At 43.9% G+C, this 19555-nt stretch overlaps 1 protein-coding gene across 3 annotated transcripts in view; it reads left to right on the forward strand.

Annotated features, from left to right (window-relative positions):
• The window catches only part of nrcama (neuronal cell adhesion molecule a), a 40991-nt gene that overhangs the window by 6267 nt on the left and 15169 nt on the right, over window positions 1–19555 (forward strand). For all 3 annotated transcript variants that reach the window (XM_030114123.1, XM_030114124.1, XM_030114125.1), the window contains exon 2: window positions 12250–12298. The gene's annotated coding sequence lies outside the window, so the exon portion shown is untranslated. The remainder of the gene's footprint in view (window positions 1–12249; window positions 12299–19555) is intronic.

The following is a 19555-nucleotide window of genomic DNA, read 5'->3' on the forward strand; positions in this document are numbered from 1 at the left end:
GCTCACCTTGGCTCTTTGCTGCGTGACGCGATGCTGCTGCTGAAGCACTTTAGCTTATTGCAATTTGATGTGTGATCTCAGCCAACAGCCCCACTTTTTTACTGGAAGTGCTCTTCCCAAGGTTGTTATTTAAAAGGAAAAATGTAATTTATTCTTTGTTTTGTTTTGTTTTTTGCTGATCAGTTTACCGTGAAGCGTTCTTCATTGCGACTGCTTGCAGCTGGCGCCGATCAAACGAGGGAACAGATTGTAATTGAGCCACTTTTGACTAAATTACCTACTCGCTTCTGTGCTCTTCGCTTTTGTTGTGTGAGGGAGACAGATAACCTTGATGCTCCTCCTCAGATCGCTGAGATATACAGCGACGATCCACGCAGCAAGGCAGGCTGCATGTATGAAAGCCAGAGCTCGGACACGTGCAGGTCCTCAGACAATTAAGAGCATCCATCAACGCGTTGTCAGCCGTGCAAGGACAGAAGCTGCAACCTGCCCTTCGAAAACCGAGCAGTGGAGATATTCTCATGTTGGAATTTTGCACTTTTTGTTTTATTTTTTAATCACCGTCATCTTAAAAACATTCTCCTGTTGATGACAGTTGCTGTATTTTTACCCTCAGTTATATTTAAGCATGGGTTGTTAAAATGCGCGATTAAATTAAACAACAATTGGAAATTAAATGTGCTTCCTGGAATTGTAGAGGTTTAAAAGGCAAAAAAAAGATCAAACAGGTGATGACCAAAGTAAAATACCTGGAATCAAAAAATTTTTTCTCTGACAGGAGATCCATTCTTTAGAAGAGGAAAACATTAAAATAGACAGGAGATGAGAAGACAAGGATCTCTGTATGCATCCTCTTTTGCATCTGATGCTTCACTAATCCAGAACTCTGAACCTTTTAGGGTCACAAGTGTGATTAAGGACAAATTTGGAAGATATTTGATTGTCAGTTGACATTCTTCAATTGATATCTTAATTGAGGAATGGGAATCAGTCTGTGCAATAGCTCGCTGTATAAATGGTTAATGGGAATAGATATTACACCTGTAAAATTGAATAGCTGTAACCCAAATATCCCAGATCCATACACTAAATGTAATGAAAACAAAGGCATGCTGTGGCATTGCATGTGAGAATGTAGAAGGATTGGAACCTTTTGGAATGCACTAACACAAACTATAAAAGAAATAATATCGAAAGAGGTTGCGATCGATGCCGCTTTCCTCATTTTGGGATTATACCCTGGAAAACGTACATATACAAAGTGTGAATGGTTATTTATCAACGTGGGTTTTTTTAAGCAAAGTGGTTAATAGCATTAAAATGGAAAAAGACTATGCAACCGAGAATTGGACAACGGATTAAACAAATGGCAGCTTTGCCACATACATTCTGAGAGGAAAGAAGGATACGTTTGTTAACTTTGTGGACCGATTTACATAACAGGAGGATGAAGAGGATGACTGATGACAGTATTTTATAATCAGAATATTGTCAAATTTAAGCCTCTAATTGAATGATGTCTCAAAATATTTTTCTATAGAATATATAACATAGAGTTCTTCATTTTGATGGCATCCAGGTTTCTTGTACTTTTAAAATAAAACATATCAATCAGTTTAGATCGACGTGTCAATGTAGCAGCTGTTCACCTGTGCTGGTTGGAGGCTTCTGCCTCAAAAGCTGCAATGATGCAACTTACAGAATGATTTACATGGCAGGTTCACTCATTTTCAGAACATGCAATAGGATTTCTTGAATATTTAACTGACATTCCAGTCTTCAGCAGAAAGCTGCATCTGATATGTCGAGAGGAAATTGGTTTTTTGATATGAATATGATCAGACGGTTTTCTATGGAGATGTCGTGGACACACAAGCTTGTGAGATACATCATGAAATATGACATTTGAACAGGTCCACATTCTTTAGATTGTAATTGGCTCCGTGCCTGGGAGGGCTGCAGATGGCTCCACGCTGCACCTATTTGCCCAGCTTTCTCCTTCCCTGAGTCCTCCCAGCGTTTTCCCACCGTATGCACACTGCTGGTATTGACCCTCAACCCACTCCATCTCTCCTCTCTCTGCTCTGATCCGTGACTCACAAAGACTATTTAACCTTTACCCAGCTAAGTGCAAGCCAGCACTTGGTTTCTACCCGCCGGCTGCAAGCGCCAAATATCTCATTTTTATTGCTTTTCCTTGCTTTTATGGAAATTCTTGAAAACATGACACTGAACCGTTTCTGTTTCATGCTTCGCCATGTGTATTCTGTTCTGTATTTACCATAAAACATCTACAGGACACAAACTATGGAATATGTGACAGCTTTTATATATTCTGCTTTAACATAACTGCAAAGCTGAGGAAACCCTGTTACTTTGTTAGGTATTAATTTGAGCCGGTCGCAGCTATGCGACACATTATCTGCAAGTTATTCCCTCCACAAAAGGCCCATTAATAAGTAGAAAAGGGGAGATAGTTTTCAGGAATGAATGTCCTTTTTCTTTTTCCCATGGTGTTTTCCTCACATAACCAGGTAACACGAGAGATCAGGTGACGAGGGCGTGTCCTCCCACTGTTGGATCACATTAACCGTCACTCATCCGGGTCAACACTGACGCGGTAAACACACCTGCTCTCCAGTAACGTGCAACTTTACTAAACAGACTGAAGTGGGTATGAATCTGTCAAATCATGCAGAGACTCTCGTCTGATCCGCACCGTGATTGATGTCATGGTAACACATCGTGTAGCTGCCCTCCTCTCTGTTATCTCTCTCTATCTATACATCAGTCTTTGCCTTCTCAGATTATTTGAAGCAAGACGTGACTCGTGTGTATCCGCTTCACGATGGACCGTAGATCAAAAAGAGCATAAACGGGAAGAGATCATCTCCTTGTGCTTTAGGAGGCTGATAAAATTTTAGAGCTCCACTTACTCAGAAATACTGAAGCAGGCAGCAGCGTGTTATCTGAAACTTTAAGGGACATGGTTTCTGTTTACCTTCAGTTTGAAGGTACGAAGCATGAAGGAAAACGAGGGTTTGCCCTCTCCAGGTGGTTCGATGAACCACAGAGTTTCTACGGGAAACTATCAAGCGAGATCTGCTGCAGGGTTCATCTCGCCCCAAGAGATGATTTATGTTTGAATAATTGATGTCCTCTCACTTATGCAAAAAATATGTCTCTTATCTTCTTGCTTAGAAGCACCGTTACTGCTCTGCTGAATGAAAGCTCGGGCTACAAAATACAGTTCTGACTGATGAATTATTCAGCGCTGTTTCCCGCTTGTCACTCGCAAAAGCCTCCGTGTTTTGGGGTCAAATTTTGGAAAGCTTTTTGGAAACGCTGTCCTTGTTCCAACTGTGAAATGGAAGACGGCTGCAGACTTACATCAGGGTTTGGATTATTTTGTAATCTAATCTAGGAAATATATTGGTTTGTTGACAATTTCCTTTAGATTGAATCATTTTGTGGTTTTCCAAATGAACCACGTGATAGATTTTGTCAGGTTTCCTTTGGTATCCATGAACATTTACACCAACACACGGATTGATAGCGGGGATTGCTAACACAAATCCATAAGTTTCAGGCCACCAGGTTGAACTGACATCCAGATTATTGATCCAGGGATTAGAATTGGGGACCCGGAGGGCATCAGCGCCGCTTTAAGCGGAGCCTTCTGTTAAGGATGGCTGTGTGATCCCTCGCAATCTCATTAACAGCAGACGGACGCCATTGAGTGGGTTAACTCAAGTTTATCTTTTTAGCCAAAATCCCCGCAGTCACTTTGTGAGAAGGAGATTCCTCCAGCCTTTCACTTCTGGCAAGAGCCGCATTAAATTTCACGGTCCTTCATTTTTGAATATACGAACAATCCAATCTGAATTTCATTCTACCGCCACTTTTGTAAATTTTGGTCAAAGATTTTAAGAGGCTGATAAAAAAAAAGAGTTGTAGAATGTCCCAATATAAACTCAGGGCTGCTTTGCTGTGAGCTGCACTCATTAGCTCAGGCAGCATCTGTTTTTAGAGGACCGGAGTGCTGAGTGGGGCCTTTGTATAGAGATAGCTGCAGCCTTTCTTTTTCAGCCGGGTCCTTGCTGTCTGGCCGTCCACAGGCTCAGCGCCGCCAGCCAACGAGGCAGCGGAGGCCTGTGGGCACTGCTGAATAGCATGAGCTCGTGTGTGTGTGTGTGCACACGCCACAAGAGATGGCGAGATAGCAAAGCTGCTAGGGTCTGCTGCTTTACTGAGCCCAGCCGCACACACTGTTCAAAAACTGGGTTGTGCTTATTTCCCCCCCCCCCTACCGTTGTTGATCTTGGATCTTTCTAGAGTTGAAAAGAAAAGCTGTGAGGCATGAACTGTTGTGAATTACACTCATGTTGGAGCTTATGGTGTCTTATTTATTCATCATGCTGTTATCGTGGTGGTTTAAAGCTCAAATGCATAGGATGGATGATGTTATCAAAGGGATGTGAAGGTTACTAAGAGGTGTTGTGCATCGTAATGATTTTCCAAATTTCCAAATGATTTTCCAAATTGTGCACATTCTCACACTCAGCAGGGGGAAAAATACATTTGCTTCTATGTATGGTATATTCTGCATCAGCACAAGAGTGCTCTGCAGATCCTCCAGGCTGGCAGGTAGCTGAGTCACAGCAGGTGTCCAGTTATTTATAAAGGGATACTGACCAATGACTGTTGCCTCTTGCTGCAAAAACAAAGCACAAGCGCTGCGAATAACACACTGTGAAGTCACATAGTACTGTAATCGCACTACTCTTGGTAATTACACTGTAGTAATAGTATATTTTTGAAAGTTTATTATGCTGTAATGGTCATATTTATATTAGCCTTTATCCACAGTTTACCTTGTCCGCCTGTCCAGATCAGGTTTGTGGTTCAGGCAGGGATTATAACTCGTTTGACTTAACTGACATATAATACTGAATGAGGACAATGGAAGAGGTGCCTGTGATCATTTGGCTAAAAAGCAACACTGATCTTCTCTTACTTCCATAAGCCTTGTTAAAGTATCACAAGATACACGTAACCTGTCCTCCTTTTCACAAAGTAGGTAGGTGTCACGTAATTATTTTATTGGGACTCGAAGACTCTGTCAATTCAAGAGTCACAAATGTATTGCACATTTAGAAATGGCAGGAGTGTGATATTATTGTGCTGCAGTCCCGTGACTCTGAGCTGTTCAGGCCACAGTGGGAGTTTCTCTGGTTTGTGTTGTCTGCCAGATTTGAATGCAGGTGAATGCTGCTTCGGCGCGAATTTGTTTAATGGAAATCAAGGCGCAGACTGGGAAGCAAATAAAGCAAGCTCGTGTGCGTGAATCCATGTGTATTGCACTTTATGTGGGCATGGATGTTGATTCTGTGCCTCGGTGATCCTGCGCGCCACACTGTGCGCCACAGGAAGCAGCAGCTCCGCTGCATAACCGAGCCGCGACAGCGTCCAAATAAGTTATGCTGCGCCTTTTCATTCTGCTGCTCGGCTGAGGTCACAGCTCACGGCTGTCACATCATCCAGGGAGACATTTGCACACATCATCTGCAGCATTGTTGGTGCCTCCTTTGCGATTCGATGTTACGTCGCCATAATAGCAACGCTGAGAGCCGCAGAGGTGAAAACCATGCAAGGATCAATTGAAATTTCTTTGACCTTCAGGTGCATAAACAAATAAAGCACTTATAAATGCAAAGAACAAAGCGCTCAAACATGCCAATTCAGCCACCACAAAAGCCCCAGCCAGTACATAATGCTGCTTTTCAGATGGCACCGTGTTTTGTCTCCATGCAAAATCAAGTCCTTGTTTCAGAAGTGGACTGTTCATGTCACGTCGATCCATTCTTCTCAAGTACGTGTTTCAGAGCTTTTGCTTTCAGTGAAGGGCAACTGCCGAGCGGAGCGCAATTAGTCACTTTTCATTAGACGCGCACATGCACAGACGCACAAATGATGCAAAACTCTCCCATCCCGCAGGCACCACAGAGCAGCGTTTTGTTGTTTTCGCTGTCATCTGCAGAAACCTCGTATATCACTCCTACCGAATATCTGTACGCATTTTAAACATGGGTCTGCATTTGCTGACATGTTTCATCTCCGTTGTTGCTTCAACTACTGAAAATGAAGGCTCAGATGATGAGAGATTCTTTTTAGCGCAGTGACTTGCACGTCCACAGTGTGCTTGTTTTCAGCTACTTAATCTTGATGCAGATGTGATTTGAAATAAATCACATCTGTAATTTATTTCTGTAAAATTCAGAATTGCTGTTGCTGTCCTCATTGTGATGGTTAGACTTTGCCAGGCCATCCATGCCAGACAGTCTGGCGGGTGAAAGTTCAGTGGTTGGACTGTTAGATAATATTTTAGGTTTAAGATTAAATGTTACCTGGAAGGAAGAAGAGGCACATCTGGTTAACATATGCAGTCATAAGTTGAAGGAAGACCCCCCCGCAACACACACTTGTGGGAAAGTGAGGTTACTTTGTTTGTTGAAACAATAGAGTCGGGGTGCGGTGGTAATTAAGATGCATCTGGGCGGATTCCAAGGATGAATAAAGGTTTCCTGGTTGCCATTTGGAGTCCCAAAACGCAAGGTCAGACCGGGACGGAGGCGGCTGCTGTGGGACAGACACTGAGGAGTGACATTCCTCAATGTCCGTCTTCCATTTCCAATCACAATCTTCCTCTGTTACAAAAAGGCCAAAAAGATTGTGAAAAGCTGTGGAATTTCTGTTAAATAATGACACTGGAGTTGACACGAACATGAAACAGCACATCTGCTGGACTGTCAGTAGACTGTAATCCATATACACATATTCAGAAGAAGAAAAAAAAAACCCTGAAGGTGGCATGCTTTGTAGTGGAAAGCAAGTCCACATCTTCCTTGATATATTCTAAAAATAGCAAACGCAGCCTTGACGTCTCCTGCCTGCTCGTTTCCAGATCAGCCCGGTCTTTGGAGAGCGCTGTGCTGCAGGATGTTCCATTCCAGCAGCCTTGAGGTGCTTTGTTTGTCCGGTGTGAGACTGGATGAGGCATGAGGAGCGTTCACGCTGAGATTTCACTAAAACATGACAAAAAAAGTGTCACTTGGTTACAGATACGCAGCCAGACAGATGTAGAGAATGTAATGTCTGCATGATCAGTGTTACAAGAAGTCCTAAATTAATGAAAGAAATCCTTCTTCATTGGTGTTGCTAATATTAGGAGGCCTCAGTTCTCTCTCTTTGTTTCAGTGTAGTCAATATTAGGCGTCTCCCGGGCGTCCTATGGGTCCATACTTTGCTGTTTGCGCAGCCATGTCTTCTCAGTCTTGGCGTTCAGTTTCTCATCAGCCTCCGCTCATTTGAGATCTCATTGCTTTCCTTTACATCTGTCTCCATCTTTGCTTTCCCCTGCGCATCCTTTGTGTCGTTGCCGTAGATATGACGGTCTCCCGGGTGCAGGCAGCACAAATGTTCCTCGGCGTCATCCTGACATGACATGTCAGGATGACGCCGAGGCACATGAAAAGAAACATTAATGCATGTATAGATCTGCCAAAACTTACTCTCTTTTTATTTTTTTTAATCGTTCAAGGAAGTCAAATGCTGGAAAGGTCCAGTGTGTAGGAGTACATGTTGGTGCTAAATGAGTTTTCATGGCCCTGGGAGAGACCGTCCACCCTCCACCCTCCCCGCATCCCCACCTCCGCCTGCAGACATCCACAAATTAACATGGAAATCAAAGTGTGCGACAGCTCCTCTCACGCCGACTTGTTCAATGGAGTGGGGCATATGGTGAGGTACCTATCTCCCCTGATGGAGGCCACACAGCTTGTCTTTTAAAGCCGCCCCACAAATCACGAGGTTTTTTTTTCTTCTTCTCATCTTTTGTTGCTCCAGACCTCCCTCAGTTCTGTCCATTTCATGTTTCTTCTGCCTCAATCCTACTTTCATGCACTCGTTGTGTTGGGGCCTTGAAATGAGGCTGATGATTGAATTCGGTCCCCTAAGAGTTCCTACCTGGACACTTTTACAATGGCCTCCCGCCAAACTGCAGAGGATCAGCTGAAGAGGAATTCTACATCCTCCTGCTTCTTAATCTTGATTTATCTGCCTGCTGTACATATGACATTCATGGCGACTCCATAGTGTGCGCCGTGCGGTGTTGAGGGGCAACAGGGAGGGTGGGAGAAGTGCCCCTTTGACCTCTGCAGGGAAAGAAAAAACAACTTTCAGGGGGCAGTAAATCTCTCTGATTAAACCCGGCTCTTGTAAAAAGCTCTTTTTGTGTCGGACCGGACTGTGTGCGTTGTCTGTCATCTGAAGGATGCTCCCAGACTTGAAATTAAAAAGCCTTAGAATAGTCATGGTAACCGACCGCCAGTGTCTCTCTGACACACACACACATGCACACACACACACACACTAAAAGGGGGATGTATGGAGACCTTGGAAAGCTGCCGGCTAGGCCAGCTTCTCACTGGCTTGTGGTATTTGTCAGCGTCTCCATACATTGGGAAAAAGACATTTTCTTTCTAAATTGAATGTTTTCGCAGAACTGGGTAAATCCAAATCCAATATGTGAGCAATAGCTACAAGCACAAATAACTTTTTTAAAACCCTAAATGAATTCAGACCCAGTTTCAGGACCAATCGCGGTGAAACATTCTGTGAATATTACCGACAGCCATGATTTCTTTCTTCCCAAGGGGGAAATGTATCCGTGTGGCACAATGACATGGAGCAGTAAACCCAACCTGGCGACCAGTTTAATAAGATCGTTTGTCATTCGTGGCGGGAGCATGCAGACAGATGTACATGAGCAGGGAACATGCACGAGCAGTAATAAATAACCGAAGCTGAGATCTCATCATCACTTCATCACAGATGGTGCATTTAATACCGATCAGCTCAGGCTTCAGGCTCATGACAGTCGTGGCCTTCGGCTGTCTGCTCAGCAGGAATCTCACCCATCGCTGACCATTAGTTTTAGTCTTGCAGAGAAGTTGCAATACCGACGTTTTGCCATTGTTAGTCTGGCACTAATTATATTTGTTGAATGGAGCATCCTGAATGAACTTCAGCGTGTTTCTTGTTCTTCGGTCTGATCAGTTCCAGAGCAGCTGGTGCACAAATATCAAACCAGGGAAATCAGACTTAATTGGAGCTTCTTGCATTTCGACTTCAGCCTGGGCAATTTAGAAAAGCGGCAGTTCCTGGGATCCTGCACAATAGGTAGGTTTTAACAACCAAAGCACAAGGCAACGCGAATCAAGGCTACAGAAGAAACCACACTTGAAGTTAATGTTAACTAGCAGGTCAGTTTTGACTAAAACATTAAATTTAAGTAAAAGCATAAAAGCATTCTTTACACAGGTACTTGCAAACCTTTGGGAGAATTCAAGACGAGGGCTCTGATACGAGACTTTTTCACAACTACAAGAACAGCGAAGGACCTATGAAACACTTCGCTGCTTATATTTCTGAAGGCAGCTGCTCTGGTATGTTAGTGAGATAGATTTTCACTTTAAAATTAGGACAAATCTGAAAATTAGGGAGGGAAAACGTGTCTAAAAGGAAATCTGGCTTTAGAAACAGGAATTGGTGATGATCCCCTTTATTATTCATAAAGATGATCTGACAGTTTGATTTAAGTTACCATTGTGGGTGTAAATAATTCTGGATAGAAGTCAGATAAAGGTAGTAAAAATCTGAGGCCATGCAGTCAGGGTGTGTGTTAAATGTATTTTTTGGGCATCTGCTACTGAGGCCTCTGAGCCCCAGGGATCACACACACACACACACACGCCTGGGGTCTGTTATTCTATCACAGTCTGCGAAGTCCCCTCTTCTACCACACGCTGAAAAACGTTTCCAGGCTCCCAGTGGATACATAACCTCAGAGAGCTAATTGAAACAGCAAATACGTATAAATCAAAGTAGTATTGCTGCAGATCTCAATGCATTCGGCTTTCACTCATCAAATGTAGTGATCAAACTGTAGTTAGTGGAAGGAGATCCAGAGAGACTGTGGCCTTTTCGTTCGGAGCGTATGTTTCACATTCACGCCGTTTCCATGGATATAGTTTGGATTCTTCCTGAGATCAAATCTAATTTTGCTTTGTGGATCTTTCAGAAGGTTGATCAAACAGATCCACAATATTTAATGGAGCTTATTTGCTTCTGTAATGTGACGCTCTAAAACAGGAGCCTGCAGCTTCAGTTCTGTCAACTCAATCCCAACAAAAGTGAACGGATATTGTATTTGACTGGTTATATTACATCTGTCTGCTATATTGGTTTATGCCATGTTGGGTCACTGCAGGTTGACCCAATCTCAGCTGACTATGAGACGAGGACCAGTCCATCACAGGGGAAATACAGAGACAGACAACCGTGCACACACGTGCACACACACTCACACATGCACCTGTTAGCTTTGGGACTGTGATCAGTACTGCTATCTCTCAATGTTCAGATCAGAACACATCATGCTGTTTTAAATCTGTATCTGCAGGTATATCAATGTTCTCCAAGACTGCCTGAGAGCGTGCGAGTGAGCGTGTCTCCTGAAACTCCGTCTTTTATAGCGAGCTGCATTCTCTGCTCCTGCATGTCGTCCTCGTCCGTATGTCTCTCTTTAGTCTCCATGGTAACGCACCGGAGCATGGGGTCAGCTCAGTTAGGTTTGCTCTTCTGTCGCCCCCCCCTCCTCCCTCCAGTTCTCCTCCTCGACCTCGTCTTCTGCTCTGCCTCCACAGCTCTCTCTCTCTCTCGCTCTCTCTCTCTCTCTCGCTCTCTCTCCTCCCCCTCCTCTTGTGCCCTGATGATGAAGCGCTTTTAGATTTGCCCGTTAATAATGCATGTTTCTGATCCCCACTCTCTCTTCATTTTTTCATGTTTGTTCTCTCCCCTTCTCACATTCTCTCTCACTCTGTTGCACTGTCTTTCCCAGGCTCTCTCTCTCTCTCTCTCTCCCTCGTTTTGTCTCTTCCTCCCATCTTCCTGGCCTTCCCTGCCTCTCCAGTTTTCTGACATCTCAGTGCATCTCTGTCTCCATTCATTAACATCTTGAACTCATTTTTTTTCCCTCTCTCCGCCTTCTCTCGTCTCGTTTCAATTGGTTTCAGTTCAGCTGCGGTAGAGATCAATACATCTCAGTTTGAATCAGATCAGACCATGTGGTAGAATGTAGTCGACTGTACCTCACATTTTCCAAATATTCCCATGACGACTATCTTGTGTCTTCAATTCAGTTCAGCTTAAACTATGCTTTTTGCCAGCATTTCCTTCTGCTTTCATGACAGTCGGTCATTTCTATTGGGTCATTTCTATCTCTCTGATTCCTTAGTTATTCTCCCACGTCTCTGTCCAAAATCCAACAGAACGATCCCTCACGTCTCTCATGTTTCCGTACTCTCAGACAAGTTCAAACACCTCGGCGTCGGCCATTAATGGCTGCCCACATCACTCACGTCTCCCCCCCCCCTCCGAGCGTACTACAGTTTTAATGGCCGCGCGTCTAAATGGGCCGGCGTTCTTTGTCCGTCACATTTGTTTTGCTAATGTGAGATGAATGGAGACTCTCTCTGGAGATTATGATAATGCATTGGCGGTCACGAAGGGAAGCCGGTTTGTGCGCGAGGTGGGAGGCGCGGTGTGTATGTGCGCGAATGTGTTTTTAGGGGGGTAACCTTTCATTTGCGCGTGTCCCCGGCTGGAGGTAAAAGTAATAAAAAATGACAGCGGACATTGGGGTTATTGATTGAGGAGCTTGCGTCGTTCACTTGGTATTCCCCCGGGAAGCAGGGGTGTCTGGGCTCGGGCGACACTGGCCTTGGATTAGAAACAAATTAGATTCTGAGGGCTGAATAATCACCTGAGTTACTTATAGTGTGTTGCCTTAATTTGAAGAACTAATTTCCACAGTAATTGTTTTGCTATCTGAGGGCTGCAGTGCTCTTTACCGGCACAGAGACTCAGCTTTGCTCTGTTTCATGATCGTGTCAGAAGCACTTCTCAAGTTGTTCAATTTTATTCAATGATGCCCTGATCGGTTTTGTCACATAATGTCACATGGAATCAAGTAATATTTCATCTTATAATATAGTTTGTCTGAGGAAGACTTTTAATTGTAATAGTAGTGGGTATATATATTTTTGTTTTACATTTCTGAGAGAGATCTAATCTGGGTTAAAACTTTCCTTTCACTGTTTTTTTTTTTTCTCCCTTTGTTTGTTGCAGGTTTGGAGAGCTGTCTGAAGACAGCCAGCAGCTGATTTAATCCACACAGGTCAGTCAAGGATCTTTTAAAGCTCTACTTTAAATTATTTGGATTATCTTGTGTGTGTGTGTGTGTGTGTGTGCGCGTGTTTTTGTGATTGTACATCCAGCTTCAAGTAGATACTATTAATAAAGGCTGATAAAAGGGTTATTATTTGGAATTTGAAAACACAATTGAGACAATAAGTTATTTAAAAAAAACAGATCGATAGACGGGTAGATATTCAAAGCTGACTTGCAAAAAGGAAAATTGGAGGATTCAAGTGAGCTTCAACACATCAGTCAGAGCATCTCCTGGTCTGCAGGGATCTGTATTCTAAGTCGTCCAAGGACAGAGGCGTAATAAACCTTCAACCAGGCCACGGCCGGCCCAGGCTCAGCGATACAGCTGGGGAGTGAAGGCTGGCTCCAGCCAGCAGATGTACGACTGGAGCTGAAACTGCTGCAGAAAGCTCAGACCAGAGAGATAAGCCTCAAAGTTCCTTTTAAAAGTATCAACAGCGCTGCCCGTTGGTCATCAGGACATCTGTCCCAAATGGAAAGAAAAGTATGATCGCACTTTCTGGAGTTACAGAGAATCTATGAATTCAATAGTAGCCCCACCAAAAATCAAAGCCAATTCAAAAACTTTGCTTTGATTCACAGTAAAATAAAGACTGTAATTATGCTATTATATCCAGCTTAAAGCTTCAGTGACATAAACGCTTTCACAGTGAGATTCTCGTTCTGCAGCCACTTATTCTGCTCTGTGCAAGATGATGTTTCTCAGTGTGTTACATGTCGCTCTGTGGCTTTTTATCCGCTTTGTCTGCTGTATTTCAGACTTTCACTGATATATTATTACACAAGGAACAGAGCAGATCTGCTCTCCTTCGACTCAGTTTAATGAACAAACTGTCTTAAATTGTTTTTCTGCTGTGAAAAGGAATTTTTTTATCGTCTCCTCAGATGATGGTTGGACTTGAAAGGAAAGGTCAGTTAGCCTGGATGAAAAGTGCTGAGTGTTAGCGGGTGACTCACAGCTGGCAGTGACTGATTTATACCCTTTGCAGTCCTGCCTGCACCACCTTTGTATCTGCAGTGTGTGTCAAACTTAACAAGCGGCGCGCTAACAAACCAAGAGCAGGCGATTTTGTTATGTAGTGGCTGTGCAAGCGTTTGATTTTTCTGTAAGTGGAGGAAATATCTGTGCTCATGTATAGTGACAGCGATACATTTTTTGCATATTCATGCTAAATCTTCAACCAGCCAGGAACAGTTTGCCCACGCAGTGTGATTACTCAGCATGTGCAGGAAAGAAAGAAAAAGAATAGAAGCTACATGTCCCGGCATCACCTGCTGCTGCACACACTCCTCTGTGCATACACACACACACACACGCACAAAGCAATGGATACAATTCAACCCATGTAATGCAGGGGATTTGAAAGTTTTAAATGAGGTATTTTCCAGCGAATCAGTCTCACGCTTATAATTACAAATCTTACCGGACTACAGAGAATTACACAGAGGAGGTTTCCCTCTCCTGTAAGCCGTCCGGATTCCTGTTGGAATACCGAGGACTGACAAACACGGGGCTTTACGCTAATGAGCACAAACATCAAGCTGCTGGCATGCATGCTGCATCCACCGTGCAGAAAACCCATAAAACATGTTTGTCAGCAGGGAGCAATACTCTTAGTAAGTGGAGCACGCTCAGCAGAGTATTACATAACACGCCGCTACAGCGTTTCCACCTTCCATTACTATCATTGTTACCTGAACAGTCTCATGAGTGCTCTCCATATTATTGTACTGAGCCGTAATTTCAGCAGTGAGTCATTAGCATGGTGTTTTATTCTACTGAGAAGCTGTCATGGAGAAGTGTTTCCAGTCGGAGGCCTCAATTATGGATTTTGTCTCCTCTCCCGCCTGCCCTCCTCCTGTACCTTCTCTCCTCCCGTCCGCCCCTCTCCATGAGTAATCCCCACGAACAGATGGATGGAGGAGGGAAAAAAAGGGGCATGCCAGCTTGTTGCGCTGTTTTAGCACCGTCAATCAGTCCCTCCCCCCCCCCTTCCTCACCTCCTGCCCCTCTTTCCCATCATGCCCTGTTTATCCACGTCGACATTTCAATCTTTATCCGATTCATTCTTCTTCTTTAATCTTTTCATTCAGAGCTGGAGTTATTGGTCATCTCGCAGCCAGATATGTGCGATCTTTAACTGTGAAGGGTTATCAGTGTCACACTCTCACGCACCAAGGCCACGTGCGTCCTGCTCATCAATAGCTTTTCCTAGCAACGGCGTCCAGGAATACCAATGAGGTGGATGGCTGGATTTATGTGTCCACTTGCTCTTAGTCACACCGTATAAAAATGAAGCTGTTTATTGATCCGTGGTGTTCCATTCCTCTTCGCCTGTTTGATCCCGGACACAGTTTGTCACACTTATCCCACTGTTCTGTTGAGTAATATTTATTGTTGGTATTGTTTTTTTTTTTACTTACAGTTTTAGCCATTGTTGATATCTGACACAAAATGAACTCCTCCACTTGCCGTTGCAGTTCTCTCTCAGCCGCCTGAAACTTAATCTTTTGAACAACTCAACCTTCGAACTTTCCCCCCTTCGGCGTGACGACGGCTCTTTTACAGGAGTGCGCCGAGAGCAAAGCTGTTAACGCAGAAGGCGCGCTGCTCACATTGCCTGAAAAGGAAACAGGAAATGACAAAGATGCTCATTTTTCATCAGGGTCAAGTTCTCCACGCCTGGGATTCATAAGTGCTGGAGTGTGCTTGGGAATTCTTTTCAGAAGGGTTATATATTTAAGTCCACCTCCAGGACATGTATGAAGTGATATGTTCCTTGTTATACAAAGTGTGACGTTGCAGGTTAAAATATTTGTCGCCATTCATGCATAAATATGCTCCATCTCTTAACCCTTCATCGGCCCAGTGACCATATTTGGTAACTTATCCATCCCGTTATGCTTTTTCTGAATCGAAGGAGATCTTACAGGAAAAATAGTTGTATAACAGCAGGAGTTTTTTTAAATAAATAGTGTTTGACCTTCTGCTTGGATCACACTTCGGCTATTCCCAGTAAGTACGCCTGATTGATGCATTTTCACGAGGAAAACAACTTGTGAGGCGAGTCGCTTCAAACATCTTGCTGAAAAGTTTGATAGTTTAGACCAGCTGTGTGCTTCAACACACATATATGCAGATGATACTTTTCCCTGTTCTTCATGAAAACTCTTTTTTTTTTTTTTTTAAATATTGCATAACTTTTAAAAGTAGGTTGCAGTGTGCATGTAAATAGTGTTTCTTTCCTCATCATACCGTCGGCAATGCAGCCACGTGTTTTATTGCCAGGGGTGTCACCTTGTGCCCTAGAACACCCCTGCCATTTCAGCATTATCCCGTTGGTAAACAACCGGGAAGGACAATGGCTCCCCGCGGGTCAGTGCCGGGCGGGTGGATGTGGGCAGGCGTCGCCTGGCACATGCTGACCATCAGCACTTCACAAAGCCTCAGAGAAAAGCGGCCGCTGGGGGGGATTCTGCGGATGATGCTAGAATGACTGATCCGAAAAGGGAAGGCCCCCATGCGTGTGTGTGTGTGTGTGTGTGTGTGTTTCCATGTGTGCACTTGCAAAAAGTGGCTGAGATAGTTTGTTTTGATTAGGTGGCTGCGTGGGATCCGGTCTGAGACAAAGGCGCAGCCATCTTTGTCTTTTTAGTTGCAAAGAAGTGGTGTTAGCGGCGTGAAAGCTGCCCTGATTCCAACTTCCAGGGGTTCAGACAGACGCTGACGGAGTCAGCAGTTCAGACAGGACTTCCTGTAAAAGAAAAGTAGCAATTTATCATCAGATAACTGATCTGTTAAAAAATATGGAGTATAGCTTTCAAATATCACGTCTCCAACACTTGGATGTTTTAAATAGACGCTGATATCATATAATATCATATGATATGATCATCCTGATCCAAACCGAACCGAAGATACGAAATGATCCGTGGAACTGTGTCTGCGTTCAGTGCTCAAAATAACCAAAGCTCTATCAGTAACAAAAGCAGGCTATTACCTCACCTGAGTTTTTTGTCACATTTACAATGAAATCAGCCTCTCAGTTGTGCTTTTCCCAGTGTATAATATGTGTTTGACAGAAAATACTCCTTTTGTAACGCCGAGCATAGCTTCACATTGTGTCGAACGTCTTCCTTAATACCATCACTCATATTAAGTCTCCTCTTACCTTCCGCAGCAAGAAAAAGTGCAACCTTATCCACCCTTTGTATGAAGCACAAATGTGCTTAAGTAAATAATACTTAACTCTGTAACAGGATATGGATAAGCTCTCATCGATCAAAGCGAGGTAGTGAAGTGGCAAAACCTGTCGCTGTTCTTCCAAATTAAATAGTCGAAAAATGTGTGTCACCTCCCAGACATAACTATATTTCATACTGTATATGAAATATAGTTTATAATAGTAAGCAAAAGTGTGAGAAAAAACATGACAGACTAACTTTTACCCCTTAAAGCTGTTGCTGTGTTATATTTCGTGTATGAATAGTGATCTATCCATCCAGTGTAGCTGAAAGCGAGACTGACTCTGGAATATCTCCGTCTCCCTGATTGGCTGTGACTGCTGATGATTGTTTTTTTTCAATCCCTCCCTCTGATTTCCCTCATCCGTCTCGTCAGGCTGTCGCCTCCCCGCGTCTCTCGCCGTGACTGAAGGCTGCGTGGTGACCAACTTAGCGCGTTGCTTTGGGGTTCGCAAAACTGAGAGGCAGAGCGACTGCTGGGTTGGTGTCAGCTGGCCTCACGTCACGCCGCAGAGGAGTGTTGTGCTTAGCTTTTAGTGTCTGCTCTCAGTGAGATGACCCTAAATAAAAGCGCAGAGGAACTCCATAGAGCTTCCTCATTCATTGGCATGTTTCTAATCAAACATCGTAAAAAAAAAAAAAGAGTTTAAACATGGAATTCGTTTCTCTTGTTGCCAAAGCTGTGTTAGTGTGCGTGTCTCTGTCCTACATGTCAGTCAGCTCAGTCACCGTGCACGTGGCGAACCAGGGACCACGGCCTTGGTGGCTGAAGGTCAGTGTGTGGCGTGCATGTAAATAGTCCCACTGGCGGATTATTCACTTACATGTGAGGCGTGCAAACACAAATGACATTTTATCTGGGTCTGTGTGTGGCATTACACTGCACAGCTAAGATCTGTGTATAAGTGACTAATCCTTTAATAGGGATTCCTAAAATATCTTTCCAAATTCATGCCGTAAAGCTGCAGGCAGGACAGTGAGAGCTCGAGGTTAGAGGTTCAGCATGTGAACGCTTCAGATTTATCTCCAAAAAGAATGCCAATGGAGATCTTGACATTTGCAACATGGTAGCTCAATTTATTTTTGTGTGTGTTTGTGCCTATGCTGAGGGAGTCATCCACGTCGACTGCTTTTTTTTTTTTTTTTTTTTTGTTATTGTTGTTGTTTTTCTTCCATTTTTCCCCCCGGGCCATCTCATCTCTGGAGATAAAAACAGAAACACGGGACGACAAATGATGACGAATGAAGAGTTACTTCCATGCTGGGGATTTCTTCAACATAAAGGACGTGCTTAGTAAAATATACAAATCATTCCAATCAAAGAAACATTGAAATGTAGAAAAAATACAGCATAATAGTTTAAATATCTTGATTTCTGACCACTAGCCATCACATCCTGCCTCTAATTGCTCTTTAGACATAGGTCCCTTTAAATGAGCCGGGATTCCCCGTGTCTCAGTGAGGAAACGCCCTGAGGTCCAGTTAACTTCAATATGGCCGCTGTCACTGTGGGGGAAGCGGCACAGTGGAGCATTAATGTAATTAATCTGAAAATGGGATATTACATCTGCATGATCATATTGCTTTTTCCACAATGAGATTAGAGGATTTAGTTTGCATGGACGGCTCTCTCTCTCTCTCTCCCTCTCTCTTGCTTTCTCTCTCTGTTGTTTTCCCTCTCGATTTACGAGTGAGAGTTGCATCCAATCGGACATGTCGCTGTAATTAGTTGTGTCCTGGGGTTGCAGTAGCTTACACTCTCTGGCTAGCTCAGCTGGAAAACAATGTGACACGGTGCTTTCCGAGCGCGGATTCATTACCGTACTCTATCTGACGGGCTCGTCCTCTGGTAGACTTCCATGTGGCGAGGAGCTCACCTTCAGATGCATCATGGACACTCCTGCGTATATGCCAGTGTCTGCACGTGTGCCTGCCCTGCATGTGTGCACGTGTGTGTGTGTGTGTGTGTGTGCAGAGGTGGAGATGCATTTATGAGTAATGAAGATGTAAAGATGCACTTACCTCCTTGACAGCTGCCCTTCGACTGCAGCGTGCAGTCCTGCATCTTTATCAGAGGGAATGGAAGACAAAACGACCAAAGCTGCACACAAGTTACTCTATATTTACAATGCAATAAATATTTCTTCTGTTCTTAGACTGAATGCAGCAAGAGGGGTAGAGTCGAGGTAGAGAGGTAGATTTTCTGCAATAATAATGAACATTCTTATGTCATTTTTAGGTTCGTTTTAAAAGTATGCCTGTTCATTTTCTAATCTTCTCGAATTGAATTAACTTATCAGTAGAGAGGAGGGGAAAAAAAAAATCATGTTGATGTTTTAATAGCTTAATCTCCAGGGATTATGAGGGGCCACTATGTGAATTGTGTAAAAAGACATTTCTACGCATGGTGACGCGGCCACTGCTGTGATTATACATTCATGCTGATAAATTAAGACCTGCCGATGCAGATGTGAGCATTTATGCAGAGCACGAGACAGTGAACATAAAAAGGATAAAACAAACACCCATAACGTGGAAAAACAAACATAATTTCCCTGAGTCGGAGTTTATGGGAGCCCATTAATGCCAACGCGCGGCCGCGATCGCTCCGCGCATCAATCCACGCCACGCAACAAAAGACAGCGCTCGTGGGCCTGCGCTCATGTGTAACCAGATCCATATGACTAATGCGGCGTGTGTGTGCACGGACGTGCCAATCCCAGTGTGGTTCTATCTGCAGCTGGGCGGGGAGGGTGCCTAATTGTTCCAGGCGAGCACACTCACATGCCATATGTTTACAGGCGAGCACGTGGGATATCCCGGCGTCTGCGGAGCATTGTAATACGAACACACCGAGTAAACAATAACTCCACAAAGGCTGGCTCAGCATGTGAGGGTTTGTAGTCCGCTCTCTAGGAAAGAGCACCAAGGTGAGGCGTGTTATAGGAAGCCGTGTCCA

The sequence above is a fragment of the Salarias fasciatus genome, chromosome 17 (genome assembly GCF_902148845.1).
Source record: "Salarias fasciatus chromosome 17, fSalaFa1.1, whole genome shotgun sequence".
Classification (NCBI taxonomy): Eukaryota; Metazoa; Chordata; class Actinopteri; order Blenniiformes; family Blenniidae; genus Salarias; species Salarias fasciatus.